General features: G+C 40.1%; 1 long non-coding RNA gene across 1 annotated transcript in view; it reads left to right on the forward strand.

The window, feature by feature from the left end:
• The window catches only part of LOC138641402 (uncharacterized), a 234,709-nt gene extending 219,510 nt beyond the window's left edge, over positions 1–15,199 (forward strand). Inside the window, exon 3 of the long non-coding RNA XR_011313819.1 lies at positions 14,489–15,199. This is a non-coding gene — a long non-coding RNA (uncharacterized lncRNA). The remainder of the gene's footprint in view (positions 1–14,488) is intronic.
• Positions 15,200–16,581: the final 1,382 nt, after the last annotated feature.

A 16,581-nucleotide genomic window follows, 5' to 3' on the forward strand; every position in this document is an offset into this window, starting at 1 on the left:
TGCTGCTCCGGCTTTAAAAGCGGTTTTCCTAATCCCAGAAAAGGGAGCGTTCGAGGCCTTGTGTAGCCGGACGACGAACCTGGCTCCACAGCTCCAGACTTAGGTGCAATATTTTTTCCCCCACGACCACCTGATGCTCCACCACTACCACTACCCTCATTACCAGCTGACAATGAACGCCCCCGGCCACGACCTCTTCCACTAGACTTCCTCATTGTTTTAAAAACGTAACCAAACTAACGTTATTTGTTGCAGTCACACAACTTACACGGTGAGCTATAACTTCAGTATGATTTAGCTACCCCTTTACAGGTTGGTGAGACCACAGCGAAAATCAGGCCCAATGTTACACACTCTTTTTTTGGTGGCTGCAAATTAGAGAGATGCCCCACACGCAGGACTGTCACTGAAGCACAAATGTTAATATTAATGTCACACTATTATTTTTTTTTTATTTTTATTTTTTTCAGGAACACTTTAGAAACCCCCCAAAAAAAAAAAATAGATTTTTGCAGGGAGAATTTAGAAAACAAATGTAACAAACTATATGCTTTCTATGGGCCACTGAGTGAGAGATGACGCACACAGGAATCAGGAGTGGCACACAAGCCCAGAGGCCAATATTTTTCTACCAATGATTGATGGAGTTATTTTCTCTGGTAGATTTTGGAACCCAAATCAAGGAAAAAAAATGTAGGCTTTCTATGGACCACAATTGGAGAGAGAGAGAGAGAGAGATGGCACACCCAGGAGTCAAGACTGGCACACAAGCAGAAAGGCCAATATTAATCTCCCACTGTTTTTTTTTTTTTTTTTTTTTTTCAGGGAGACTTTAGAAAAAAAAATAATAAAAAAAATATGATTTTATCAGGAAGAATTTAGAAACCAAATAAAATAAAATGATTTTTTCAGGGAGAATTTATAAAACAAATAAAAACAAAAATAGGCGTTCTATGGCCCACTGACTGAGAGATGACGCACACAGGAGTCAGGAGTGGCACACAAACCCAGAGGCCAATATTTTTCTACCAATGATTGATGTAGTTATTTTCTCTGGTAGATTTTAGAACCCAAATCAAGGAAAAAAAATATAGGCTTTCTATGGACCACAATTGGAGAGAGAGAGAGAGAGAGAGAGAGAGAGAGAGAGAGAGAGAGAGAGATGGCACACCCAGGAGTCAAGACTGGCACACAAGCAGAAAGGCCAATATTAATCTCCCACTGTTTTTTTTGGTTGTTTTTTTTTTTTTTTTTTCAGGGAGACTTTAGAAAAAAAAATAATAAAAAAAATATGATTTTATCAGGAAGAATTTAGAAACCAAATAAAATAAAATGATTTTTTCAGGGAGAATTTATAAAACAAATAAAACCAAAAATAGGCGTTCTATGGCCCACTGACTGAGAGATGACGCACCCAGGAGTCAAGACTGGCACACAAGCAGAAAGGCCAATATTAATCTCCCACTGTTTTTTTTTTTTTTTTTCAGGGAGACTTTAGAAAAAAAAATAATAAAAAAAATATGATTTTATCAGGAAGAATTTAGAAACCAAATAAAATAAAATGATTTTTTCAGGGAGAATTTAGAAAACAAATAAAACCAAAAATAGGCGTTCTATGGCCCACTGACTGAGAGATGACGCACACAGGAGTCAGGAGTGGCACACAAACCCAGAGGCCAATATTTTTCTACCAATGATTGATGTAGTTATTTTCTCTGGTAGATTTTAGAACCCAAATCAAGGAAAAAAAATATAGGCTTTCTATGGACCACAATTGGAGAGAGAGAGAGAGAGAGAGAGAGAGAGAGAGAGATGGCACACCCAGGAGTCAAGACTGGCACACAAGCAGAAAGGCCAATATTAATCTCCCACTGTTTTTTTGGTTGTTTTTTTTTTTTTTTTTTCAGGGAGACTTTAGAAATAAAAATAATAAAAAAAATATGATTTTATCAGGAAGAATTTAGAAACCAAATAAAATAAAATGATTTTTTCAGGGAGAATTTAGAAAACAAATAAAACCAAAAATAGGCGTTCTATGGCCCACTGACTGAGAGAGAGAGAGAGATGGAACGCTTAGTACTGGCACACAAGCCCAAAGGGCAATATTAATCTCCCTTTTTTTTTCCAGGGAGAATTTCTAAAACCCAAAAAAAAAATAAAATAGGCTTTCTATGGCCCACTATTTGTGAGAGAGATGGGACGCTCAGGACTGGCACAGATGGCACGCTCAGGACTGGCACAGAAGCCCAGAGGCCAATATTAATCTCCCTTTTTTTCTGGGAGAATTTATAAAACCAAAAAAATATTTAAATAGGCTTTCTATGGCCCACTATTTGTGAGAGAGATGGCACGCTCAGGACTGGCACAGATGGCACGCTCACAACTGGCACACAAGCCCAGAGGCCAATATTAATCTCCCTTTTTTCAGGGAAAATTTATAAAACAAAAAAAAAAATTAAATAGGCTTTCTATGGCCCACTATTTGTGAGAGAGATGGCACGCTCAGGGCTGGCACAGATGGCACGCTCAGGACTGGCACACAAGCCCAGAGGCCAATATTAATCTCCCTTTTTTTCTGGGAGAATTTATAAAACCAAAAAAATATTTAAATAGGCTTTCTATGGCCCACTATTTGTGAGAGAGATGGCACGCTCAGGACTGGCACAGATGGCACGCTCACAACTGGCACACAAGCCCAGAGGCCAATATTAATCTCCCTTTTTTCAGGGAAAATTTATAAAACAAAAAAAAAAATTAAATAGGCTTTCTATGGCCCACTATTTGTGAGAGAGATGGCACGCTCAGGGCTGGCACAGATGGCACGCTCAGGACTGGCACACAAGCCCAGAGGCCAATATTAATCTCCCTTTTTTTCAGGGAGAATTTATAAAACCCCCAAAAAAAATAAAATAGGCTTTCTATGGCCCACTATTTGTGAGAGAGATGGGACGCTCAGGACTGGCACAGATGGCACGCTCAGGACTGGCACAGAAGTCCAGAGGCCAATATTAATCTCCCTTTTTTTCTGGGAGAATTTATAAAACCAAAAAAATATTTAAATAGGCTTTCTATGGCCCACTATTTGTGAGAGAGATGGCACGCTCAGGACTGGCACAGATGGCACGCTCACAACTGGCACACAAGCCCAGAGGCCAATATTAATCTCCCTTTTTTCAGGGAGAATTTCTAAAACCCAAAAAAAAAATAAAATAGGCTTTCTATGGCCCACTATTTGTGAGAGAGATGGGACGCTCAGGACTGGCACAGATGGCACGCTCAGGACTGGCACAGAAGCCCAGAGGCCAATATTAATCTCCCTTTTTTTCTGGGAGAATTTATAAAACCAAAAAAATATTTAAATAGGCTTTCTATGGCCCACTATTTGTGAGAGAGATGGCACGCTCAGGACTGGCACAGATGGCACGCTCACAACTGGCACACAAGCCCAGAGGCCAATATTAATCTCCCTTTTTTCAGGGAGAATTTCTAAAACCCAAAAAAAAAATAAAATAGGCTTTCTATGGCCCACTATTTGTGAGAGAGATGGGACGCTCAGGACTGGCACAGATGGCACGCTCAGGACTGGCACAGAAGCCCAGAGGCCAATATTAATCTCCCTTTTTTTCTGGGAGAATTTATAAAACCAAAAAAATATTTAAATAGGCTTTCTATGGCCCACTATTTGTGAGAGAGATGGCACGCTCAGGACTGGCACAGATGGCACGCTCACAACTGGCACACAAGCCCAGAGGCCAATATTAATCTCCCTTTTTTCAGGGAAAATTGATAAAACAAAAAAAAAAATTAAATAGGCTTTCTATGGCCCACTATTTGTGAGAGAGATGGGACGCTCAGGACTGGCACAGATGGCACGCTCAGGACTGGCACAGAAGCCCAGAGGCCAATATTAATCTCCCTTTTTTTCTGGGAGAATTTATAAAACCAAAAAAATATTTAAATAGGCTTTCTATGGCCCACTATTTGTGAGAGAGATGGCACGCTCAGGACTGGCACAGATGGCACGCTCACAACTGGCACACAAGCCCAGAGGCCAATATTAATCTCCCTTTTTTCAGGGAAAATTTATAAAACAAAAAAAAAAATTAAATAGGCTTTCTATGGCCCACTATTTGTGAGAGAGATGGCACGCTCAGGGCTGGCACAGATGGCACGCTCAGGACTGGCACACAAGCCCAGAGGCCAATATTAATCTCCCTTTTTTTCAGGGAGAATTTATAAAACCAAAAAAAAAAATAAATAGGCTTTCTATGGCCCACTATTTGTGAGAGAGATGGCACGCCTAGGGCTGGCACAGATGGCACGCTCAGGACTGGCACACAAGCCCAGAGGCCAATATTAATCTCCCTTTTTTTCAGGGAGAATTTATAAAACCCCAAAAAAAATAAAATAGGCTTTCTATGGCCCACTATTTGTGAGAGAGATGGCACACTCAGGACTGGCACACAAGCCCAAAGGCCAATATTAATCTCCCACTGTATTTTTATCAGGGAGAATTTATACACCCCACAAAAAAAAATACAGAAAAATGAAAAGGCTTTCTATGGCCCACTATGTGAGAGAGATGGCACACACAGGGATGGCACTCTAGCAGAAATGCCAAATTGCCAATCTTAATCTCCCACCAAAAAAAAAACAAAAAAAAAAACAGGGAATGTCCTACAATTACTATCTCCCTGCCTGCAGTAATCTCAGCCAGGTATGGCAGGCAGCTACTATCTCCCTGCCTGCAGTAATCTCAGCCAGGTATGGCAGGCAGCAATAAGGAGTGGACTGATGCACAAATGAAATAAAAAGTGTGGACAAACAAAAAAGATAGCTGTGCAGAAAGGAAGGAACAAGAGGATTTGTGCTTTGAAAAAAGCAGTTGGTTTGCACAGCGGCGTACACACAGCAATGCAGCTATCAGGGAGCCTTCTAGGGCAGCCCAATGAGCTACAGCGCTGAGGGGAAAAAAAAAAAAAAAAAAACTTCCACTGTCCCTGCACACCGAGGGTGGTGTTGGACAGTGCAAATCGCTGCAGCACAAGCGGTTTTGTGGTTAATGGACCCTGCCTAACGCTATCCCTGCTTCTGACAAAGCGGCAGCAACCTCTCCCTAAGCTCAGATCAGCAGCAGTAAGATGGCGGTCGGCGGGAACGCCTCTTTATAGCCCCTGTGACGTCGCAGACAGCAAGCCAATCACTGCAATGCCCTTCTCTAAGATGGTGGGGACCAGGACCTATGTCATCACGCTGCCCACACTCTGCGTTTACCTTCATTGGCTGAGAAATGGCGCTTTTCGCGTCATTGAAACGCGACTTTGGCGCGAAAGTCGCGTACCGCATGGCCGACCCCGCACAGGGGTCGGATCGGGTTTCATGAAACCCCGACTTAGCCAAAAGTCGGCGACTTTTGAAAATGTTCGACCCGTTTCGCTCAACCCTACCTACAATTACTATCTCCCTGCCTGCAGTAATCTCAGCCAGGTATGGCAGGCAGCTACTATCTCCCTGCCTGCAGTAATCTCAGCCAGGTATGGCAGGCAGCAATAAGGAGTGGACTGATGCACAAATGAAATAAAAAGTGTGGACAAACAAAAAAGATAGCTGTGCAGAAAGGAAGGAACAAGAGGATTTGTGCTTTGAAAAAAGCAGTTGGTTTGCACAGCGGCGTACACACAGCAATGCAGCTATCAGGGAGCCTTCTAGGGCAGCCCAATGAGCTACAGCGCTGAGGGGAAAAAAAAAAAAAAAAAAACTTCCACTGTCCCTGCACACCGAGGGTGGTGTTGGACAGTGCAAATCGCTGCAGCACAAGCGGTTTTGTGGTTAATGGACCCTGCCTAACGCTATCCCTGCTTCTGACAAAGCGGCAGCAACCTCTCCCTAAGCTCAGATCAGCAGCAGTAAGATGGCGGTCGGCGGGAACGCCTCTTTATAGCCCCTGTGACGTCGCAGACAGCAAGCCAATCACTGCAATGCCCTTCTCTAAGATGGTGGGGACCAGGACCTATGTCATCACGCTGCCCACACTCTGCGTTTACCTTCATTGGCTGAGAAATGGCGCTTTTCGCGTCATTGAAACGCGACTTTGGCGCGAAAGTCGCGTACCGCATGGCCGACCCCGCACAGGGGTCGGATCGGGTTTCATGAAACCCCGACTTAGCCAAAAGTCGGCGACTTTTGAAAATGTTCGACCCGTTTCGCTCAACCCTATATATGAGTACTTTTAGTATGTGTATATGTTGTTTTGTTTAACCAACGACCGCAAATAAACCTTTTAAGGGTGGCAGTTAAGGGTATTTATTTCTCAGCGCAACTTTTTAACGGTGCTGAGTAGGGTTGAGCGACTTTTACTTTTTTAGGGTCGAGTCGGGTTTCGCGAAACCCGACTATCTCTAAAGTCAAGTCGAGTGAAATCGGCCGATTATGGCGAAAAGTCGGGGATCGACCGAAACACGAAACCCAATGCAAAGTCAATGGGAATTTTTTTTTTAATTATTTATTTATTTATTTTCTCTCTATCTCCCTCTCCCTCTCTCTCTCCCTCTCCCTCTCCCTCTCTCTCTCTCTTTCTCCCCTCCGTCCCTGAACAGAAAAGCTGGTGTTACACATTGCAAATCGCTACTGCGCACAAGATGACGATAGGCGTCCATGCCCCTAAGACCTATGTCATCACTCTGCCCACGCTCCTTCATTGGCTGAAAAAATGGCGCCAAGCGCGTCATACGAAACGCGACTTTGGCGCGAAAGTCGCGTACCGCATGGCCGACCCCACACAGGGATCGGGTCGGGTTTCATGAAACCCGACTTTGCCAAAAGTCGGCGACTTTTGAAAATGAACAATCTGTTTCGCTCAACCCTAGTGCTGAGAAATAATGCTGTAGCACCCCCCCGGCATGGAAAAATCTCCCAGGTCTCTGCTACTGAGGGTAGCTGAGACCCTGGAGGACATGATCAGGACCAGTTTTTATGGTCCCCTGTCACATGATCGCAGTTATTCACCAAATAATGGCGATCACAAAAAAGCTCAATTTAAAATTAATTTCTAACACATCAAAAAAGAGAGAAATTAGGTTCCTGGAGGCCCCCCTGCGCTCTGTGTCATCTTCCTGGAAAAAATGTTGGTTGCATGCGCAGAGCGTTTGCCGAAATCTGCCGGACGGTACCCATCAACAATACAGAATTTGTCCTATTGGTTCCTTTTAATCACTGTAATAGACCCTAAAATAGTAAATCGAATCTTTTGTCACCCCTTTAGTTAGATAAAAATTGTTTAAAAATTTTTTGCAGTTTTTCCATTCTTTGCAATTAGGGTTAGTGTTATGTTAGGGTTGGAGTTAGAATTTTTTTTTTCAAAAGTAAAAAAAATGGTGACCATATGACGGCAAGTGTTGAGCGCCACTGCTTAATACTCGAGTTTGCATCGGGTGCTCACTTTAGCCCTGAATAAAATCCTTGAGTGGCGTGGTTTCCAAAATGGGGTCACTTGTGAGGGGTTTCCACCGTTTAGGGACATCCAAATGCAACATGGCATCTGCTCTCGATTCCAGCCAATTTTGCATTAAAAATGTCAGATGGTGTTCTTTCCCTTCCGAGTCCTGCTGTTCTTTCCCTTCTCAGTCCTGCTGTGCGCCCAAACAGTGGATTCACTCCACATATGGGGCATCGGCGTGCTCAGGAGAAATTGCAAAACAAAATTTTGGGGTTCATTTTCTTTTGCAACCCTTGTGAAAATAAAAAGTTTTGGGTCTAAAGTAATTTTTTGTGAAAAAGTTAAATGCTTATTTCTTCCTTCAACATTGCTTCAGTACTGAAGGGTTAATACACTTCTTGAATGTGGTTTTGAACACCTTGAGGAGTGTAGTTTTTAGAATGGTGTCTCTTTTTGGCATTTCCTGTCATATAGCCCTCTCAAAGTAACTTCAAATGTAATGTGGTCCCTAAAAAAATGGTTTTGTAAATTTTGTTGGGAAAATTAGAAATAGCTGGTCAAATTTAAACCCTTCTAACGTCCTAACAAAAGAAATGATGTGAAGTAGACATGTGGGAAATATTCATGAAATATTTTTTGTGACATAACTCCCTGATTTAAGGGAACACAAATTAAAGTTTAAAAATTGATAATTTGTTGCCAAAGTTCAATTTTTTGCCATAAACACAAGTCATATTGAAGAAATTTTACCACTATCATGAATAACAATATGCCACGAAAAAACATTCTCAGAATCAGTGGGATCTGTTGAAGCGTTCCAGAGTTATTACCACATAAAGTGACAATGGTCAGAATGGTAAAATTTGGCTTGGTTATTGAGGTCAAAATTGGCTCCATCACTAAGGGGTTCATTTCATATATATGATATGAGGGAATAGGTTGTGGATGATATTGTTGAAGAAAGTGCTAAGTCATTTTATGAAGCCCTTTCAGAACTAAACTAGCAATAATTGTTAGTAAATCTGAGTCATAAAGCGCTTTTTTTTAAACATGACATAAGCAAACCTGTTGACCTTTCAACTGCTTCTATGTGTATTATTGTTAATACAATACAAAAATGCCCAGACTCATGTTAATCAGTAAACCAAGCACCATCGCCTAGCTACCTGTATACCAACCAATTACATTATGCTAACAAAGGAGAAACATAAGAGTTTTATGGTAGCAAAAGCTTATAACAAATCTTTATTAACATAATCACACATATATTGACAAGCAATTTTTAAAAGATATGATGGTAAAGGACACCAACAAGCAACATACAGCACCATGTAAATAAGAACGTCCAACAAAAGGGACCAAAGGTGTGTGGTAAATAGCCCTATCCAATAGTGTGTCCAATTGTTAATATAGTACATATAGGTGCTTCTCACAAAATTAGAATATCATTAAACATTTAATTTATTTCATTTCTTCAATACAAAAAGTGAAACTCATACATTATATAGAGTCATTACAAACAGAATGATGTGTTTCAAGTGTTTATTTCTGTTAATGTTGAAGACTATGGCTTACAGCCAATCAAAACCCAAAAGTCATTATCTCAGTAAATTAGAACACTTTATATCACCAGCTTGAAAAATGATTTTAAAATCTGAAATGTTGGCCTACTGAAATGTATGTTCAGTAAATACTCTCAATACTTGGTTGGGGCTCCTTTTGCATCAATTACTGCATCATTGTGGAGTGGCATGGAGGTGATCAGCCTGTGGCACTGCTGAGGTGTTATGGAAGCCCAGGTTGCTTTGATAGCAGGATTCAGCTCCTCTGCATTATTGGGTCTGGTGTTGCTCATCTTCTTCTTGACAATATCCTATAGATTCTCTATGGGGTTAAGGTCAGCTGAGTTTGCTGGCCAATCAAGCACAGTGATACTGTTGTTCTTAAACCAGGTATTGGTACTTTTGGCAGTGTGGACAGGTGCCAATTCCTTCTGGAGAATGAAATTTCCATCTCCAAAAAGTTTGTCAGCAGAGGGAAGCATGAAGTGCTCTAAAATTTCCTGGGAGATGGCTGTGCTGACTTTGGTCTTGATAAAACACAGTTAACCTACACCAGCAGATGACATGGCTCCCCAAACCATCACTGATTGTGGAAACTTCACACTAGACCTCAAACAGCTTGGATTGTGTGCAACTCCACTCTTCCTCCAGACTTTGGGACCTTGATTTCCAAATGAAACGCAAAATTTATTTTCATCTGAAAACAACACCTAGGACCAATGAGCAACAGTCCAGTTCTTTTTCTCTTTGGCTCAGGTAAGATGCTTCTGAAGTTGTCATGAGTGACTTGACACAAGGAATGCGATACTTGTAGACCATGTCCTGGATATGTTTGTGTGTGGTGGCTCTTGAACCAATGACTCCAGCAGCAGACCACTCCTTGTGAATCTTCCCAAAAATTTTTGAATGGCCTTCCATCCTTTCAAGGTTGCGGTTATTCCGGTTGCTTGTGCACCTTTTTCTACTACACTTTTTCTTTCCACTCAATTTTCCATTAATATGCTTGGATACAGCACTCTGTGAACAGCCAGCTTCTATAGCAATGTCATTTTGTGGCTTACCCTCCTTGAGGAGGGTGCCAATGACTGCCTTCTGGACATCTGTCAAGTCAGCAGTCTTCCCCATGATTGTGTAGCCTACTGAAACATACTAAGGGGCGTTTATAAATGCTTGGGGAGCCTTTACAGGTGTTTTTTGTTAATTATTTTAATTTCCTGAGATAAAAGATTTTGATTAATAATTACAAAGGTGTTTGGAGTAGCACAAAGAGAGGCGGGGGAGTAAAAATACTCCAACATTAGAGAAAGGGCAGGTGAGTAGCACAGAGCCATACCAAGTTTGACAAGAATTATCACTATGTTATCCTGGAGATTTTTATAGCAGTTTGTATAACAAGAGAATTTCACCCTTCAGAAATCTAGTTAACAATCCCCATGTTAAGTTTGCGAGCAGCCAGACTCGACTTCAATCTGCTCCCACAGAAATCAATTCAACTTAAAACCAGCTAGAGTAATTCTTTTTACAACTTAAGGATAAGTCATGGAATATAGTTACGGGTGACTTTTCATTTTAGGAAGAAAGCTCTTTAAATTACACAGGCATTTTAATTTAATAAACTTCATGTTATAAATGGGCATGAAATCATTTCTAAGCCTGAATGGTAAAATAACTGTACACATGTTGGGTATGCACATCATCAACAGACTAATGAAGGTGTTATTTTATATAAGTGGCAGTTTTATTTGCGAATATTGCACCCTGTTTAAATCGAGGACTCATAGTTACATATTCATGGTAGCTATTAAGGTGCCAAAAATAGAACTTAATGAATCACTTTCATGTAAAAAATGCTAAATTGCCATTACAATGGCTGCTGCATAAGAGAAAATGAATTATTGTCTAGGTGTTCATGATTCAAATTACTTGAACCAGAGTTTGCAAAATATATAATGAATACCTCATATAAACATGGAAATACTTGCTAGCATAGTGCTGTACTACAAATATTACTTTTTAAGCACCTTGCCTTTGGGAATCTGCATAAAGGTAATTGAAAGCAACTGTCAATGTCATTGTTTTCAAATTTTAAGTTATAGTAATACATTTTTAAATGTTGAAATCAAATTATACAGTAATAGCTCTAAATGAGTGTTTCCTAAATTTGACAAAGCACCTTGGAATAAAGTTATGACATGTTTTGCTGTTTGGTAAGTTGTATCTCCACAACATCTCTTAGGGTACAGTTTCTTCTTCTGGAGACTCCAAGCTAAGGAGTTTTAGGTCGGGTGCACAAGTAGCAGTGATTTGGAAGCAGCTCATATTCGTTGAGTCCAAAACGCTGCCGTCTATCGAATGCAGGTGAACACGCATGTCATCACTAAACCGTGCGGATTCACTGCAGTCAATACATTCAATGGGTGAAGGACGTGCCGCATGTCCGTCTCCATGGGTGAGCCGCTGGCATCTGGGGATGCATAGTGGACATGGGATTTCTTGAAATCCCATCCACTATGCTGTAACATCTGGCCACTGCGGGTTTGACGCTGTGCAACAACCCCGGATCGTGTGCACATACCCTAATAGGCCTGAACATGTTCCCTGGAGGAAAATAGTATGCTAATTAGCTTTCTTCCAGTTGAAAGAAAACTGCCTCCAAAGTGTAACTATTGCAGGTAGTTAACCTATCTCTAAAAGTATTACTCTTTAACTCCTTCCTGACATGATATAATAGCACATCACAGGTTGAGTCTCCGTGCATGTAGACTCAGGAGTTGAGCCCATTCCAAACCAGGGAGATACTGGCTGTTTTACCTAGCCAACATCTTTTTGAAGCAGCAAAACATTTATGTTATCGCCTCATCTACAAAAGTACGATCTATCAAAATATAAAATTAATTGACTAAAGTGGTAAATGCCATAAAATGATAAAAATTGAAACACCAGAATTGTATTTTTTTAATCTTTGCATCTCTGCCAAAAAATTAAACCATAAGCGATCAAAACACTGTATCTACCATTTGATGGTATCAATTAAACATCAGCTCACCATGCAAAACAAAACCTTCACTTATTTCTATTGAAGAAACATTAAACAAAACCTTCTCTTATATCTATTGAAGAAACATTAACACATTACAGGTCTTGGAAAATCAGTTTATATTTGTATTTGCAGAAATCAAAAATCAATAAAGGCCACATTAAAATGGCAGTACTCCCACATAAGTCATACTATTTTTGGTATATTTGCCAGATAATGCAAACAGATATTTTCAATCAAAAATTCTTCCTGAATATGACATGTTTTGGAGCTGCCACAGTTTTTTTACCAATTCATACAGGAGCCATCGAAAATAATATCCATAGAGTCCCATAAATTGCTGTCAGAGCTACATTACAGTATTGTATAACACGAAGTTGCATAGAACTTTGATTTGATTGTGCATGAGCCCTTTTTCACATGATGTTTACATACAAGTAAGTGTATGTGGTGTGATGCTTCTTACGTTATTTACAGATTGCTCACATAAAATACATTATGGGGCTACATTTTCATGAGCACATTTAAATTTTCACAAAAAGATACATATGGTGTAGCTCTCCCCTGTTCCTAAAAAACACTTCTCTGTTTGCCTCCAAACATGTAAAACAACAAGTGTGTAACAGTCTCTTGTGAGGCAACAGCTGTTTTGTGCAGAAGTCAACCTTTCTAAAGCCAGAGGAAGCACACTGCAAGGCGAAACGGCTGTTGCCAGAACACAAATATATTCAGGGTGAGATTTTGGTTTGTCATAGTTGATAGGGCCAAATTAAATTGGATGAGACCAAGCTGAATTATTCTTCCACATCTTAAAATGTTTGTTCAACAAATAACTCATATACCATATCTGCAAAATAGATGTTAAATTTATAGTCACCAGGGATTCAATCAATGGGACCCCCACTGTTCCCGGGAACATGAGTTCCATAGCCCCTTTGTGAATGGAGTGACACTGATCATGTGTGACCACTGCTCCATTCACTGTCTTTAGGAATGGTGGGTGAACATGCCTATTATCTCTCCTTTCACATAGGTAATATTGGGTTCTCAGTTCTCACTGCCGTTGCGGTCTGAGTAGCCCGATCCCCAGAAATCAAATGTTTATCATCTACAATAGCTGATAAACGTTGTTTATGGGACAATCTCTTTAAGTCATCATACTGTATATTATTATATTCCATAGCCAATTACTTTTAGTTTAGTTTTGCATTTTGTTTTTAGCAGATCTCAAAATCTATTTTTTCCTCTCTGAGGCCAGTCTTTTGTATGATAAAACCAATTATTGATGTTACAACTTTAACGAAATATTCTTTTGTAAAATGGGAGTATGGGAGCATCAAGACTTTAATTATGCAGGTAGTAACCACAAAACTTTTGTGACTTATGCTTTTTTTTACTTATTAGTAAATGAGTCTGAGGAGTTTTCTTGTTTCTCAAAGGGACAGTAAAAGCTTTGATCAGTTACATTCCATGAAGCTCTAGCATCAGTGTAATATATCTTCATTACCTTTTTTGTGGTTTTCCAATATTGTTTAGGGAGAAAAGGTCTCTTCACAGATTTCTGTCAAAACATTTTTTGTAGTAATAGTAGAGGTTTGTTGCGGGAGAAGAAAGTTATTACAATGAAAGCCTTCAGATCTGATTCATATGCAATAAATGGGTCCTGAAAGACATTGCAGGAAAAATCAGATCAAGATGGTAGGACGTGTTTTCTTTATAATTTTACTGTTGTGTCTTACTAAAGAAAAACTGTCATCTCTAGTCCTGATGCAATATGTCTATTTAGTGAATATGAGTTTTTCCTATGAAATATCAATTCTGGATTTTTCTTAGAACTTTGAATTGTGCTGTTCCTCCTGAGAAATTTATGAATAAATTGATAGTTGGGTGTTACCTTGCTATTTTCTGACGTACAGGTAAATAGTCAGGGGATCCAGTTCAACGGAGTAAAAATCTTCAGCTTTATTTGTACGTTATTGAAATAACTTCACATGCATCAATAGTCCATAAATTAGAACATCAATGCATTTCTGGTACGCTTTACACCCTTAGTCATATCATCATAAAGCTGAAGATATTTACTCCATTGAACTGGATCTCCTGACTATTTACCTGATTATTATCGTCTCTGTTAATGATGTTTGCTCCGGGCGGTTACGGTAAGCTGGCTTTTCCCCCCTCTTTTTTTATGGATTCTCTGACGTTGTCCAATCAATTCTGACAGATTCAGAATGTGTGTGGATACACCACCATATAACAAAGTTGTCAATTTACTCTAGCTGGAATTACAGATGAATGGCACAATGGAGAATTCTAAGAAAAGATGCTCCAGAATTGGTTTAAGAAAGTATTATTTACTAAAATAAACCTATAAAAGTGGTGATGGGTCTTCTTATTCACAATGTGTAAGTTCATGAATATAATAAAACATGTTGCTTCTTATTTTTTTTCTAGATCAGCGTAAGAACAACTTTCTTCTACCACATAGAAGAAGCCGTAACCAAGAAGACAATCAATGGAATTGTGCAATTAAGAGATTTTGAGAGCACTGAAGAAATAAATTACTGCTAGATATTATATCTGCACCATGTCGCCCCTTGTGTGCAGCACCTTGTTGCCCCTTGTGTGCAGCATCATGTCGCCCCATGTGTGCAGCATCCTGTCGCCCCGTGTGTGGAGCACCATGTCGCCCCATGTGTGCAGCATCCTGTCGCCCCACGTGTGCTGCACCATGTTGCCCCATAGCCTCCCCATGCCCACCCAAATAGCCCAAACACATGAGAAAACAAAACACCACTGGCGCTCTGCTTCTCTCCCTTCCTCTGATTACATGCTGATTGGTGAAGGAAGTGGCCGGAGGCCCTCCTCCACCAAAGGAGGCAGCGGCGGGCGCAGCTCAGAGCCGCACATGTAGACAGCGAGCGGGCAGGCACCGTGTGGCCCGTGAACCTCTGATTTCCAGCCCCACGGCTGTCTCCGTCCGCGGGCCGGACTGAGACTGCCAGAGGGCCGGGTGTGGCCCGCGGGCCACACTGTGCAAAGGCCTGGGTTAGATACACACAGGATTTCACAGTGTTTTTGTGTATTTTAACATGAAGGATCTTAGTATATGCTAGGCCCTTCTGTAGCCGTAAAAATTGATATATCTGCCACAATATACAGGGTATAATGACTACAAATGAGCAAATAAAATCATGACAAATCAAATTCACTTATTTATTTTTAGATCTAATTTGCTCCATCCAATTTTTGGGTGATTTGCTGATGGCAAATCCAGCAATATTGCAGCCAACCAGCTGTAATTTGTTGAATTTTAGAAGGACAGGAAGGGGTAAATATTGTTATACTCAACTTCTCCTCAGCCTTCCCTATGCTTCAATTCCAAGAGACTAGCCTGTATTTTGCCATGATATTGGTGGCAATACCCATCACTTCATGTACAAGACATGTCATTAACATCCATGACGTACACCAACCTCCACCTGACATCATGATCCTTATTGAATGGAAGTCACGGCTTGAAGCGACCTAAAACAAAGATAGAACACAAGAGAGATGATCAGAAGAGCAGTGGTTATGGGACAGGTGCTGAGAGGGCCAAAGAAGGGTAAGTATAAGAGTCTTTTTTTTTTAATCCATCCTGGCAGATTCAGTGTGCATCAGATTTATTTGATGCGCCTTGAATTTCTCCCTTGAGTGCAGCGACTCAGCACAAATCGAGATTTATTAAATTCTGATAATGGCACATTTGTGGTATGTTGAATGGAAAATTATTTTAGGAAATCTTTATTCCCTTCGTGATAGGAAGTATTTTCTGTTTTACATTTTCGTTTTTTGCTCCCCTTCTTCCGAGAGCCATAACTTTTTTATTTTTCCATCAATATTGCCATATGAGGGCTTGTTTTTTGCTGGACGAGTTGTACTTTTGAGCAGCACCATTGGTTTTAACATAACTTGTACTGGAAAATGGGAAAATAATTTCAAGTACCGTGAAATTGTCAAAAAAAAGTGCAATCACACAGTTGTTTTTTGTTTTGATTTTTTTACTAGGTTTACTAACTGCTAAAGCTGACCTATAATTATGATTCTCCAGGTCATTACAAGTTCACAGACACCAAACATGTCTGGGTTCTTTATTATCTAAGTGGTGAAAAAAAATTCCAAACTTTGTTAAAAAAAAAATTGTGCCATTTTCCGATAACCATAGTGTCTCTATTTTTTCGTGATGTCGGGTAGGGTGAGAGCTTATTTTTTATACCATTTTGTTGCAGATACAATCGTTTGATCTCCTGTTATTGCATTTTAATGCAATGTCGCACAGACCAAAAGCCTTAATTCTGGCGTTTTGACTTTTTGTCTCGCTAAGCCTTTTAGCGATCAGGTTAATCCTTTTTTTTATTGATCGGGCAATTCTGAATGCTGCGATACCATATATGTGTATGTTTTTTTTTTATTGTTTTGAATGGGGCAAAAGGGGGGTGATTTGAACTTTTATTTATTTTTTATAATTTAAAAACATTTTTTTTTCACTTTTGGCATGCTTCAAT

Source organism: Ranitomeya imitator, chromosome 6, assembly GCF_032444005.1.
Source record: "Ranitomeya imitator isolate aRanImi1 chromosome 6, aRanImi1.pri, whole genome shotgun sequence".
NCBI classification, from domain to species: Eukaryota; Metazoa; Chordata; class Amphibia; order Anura; family Dendrobatidae; genus Ranitomeya; species Ranitomeya imitator.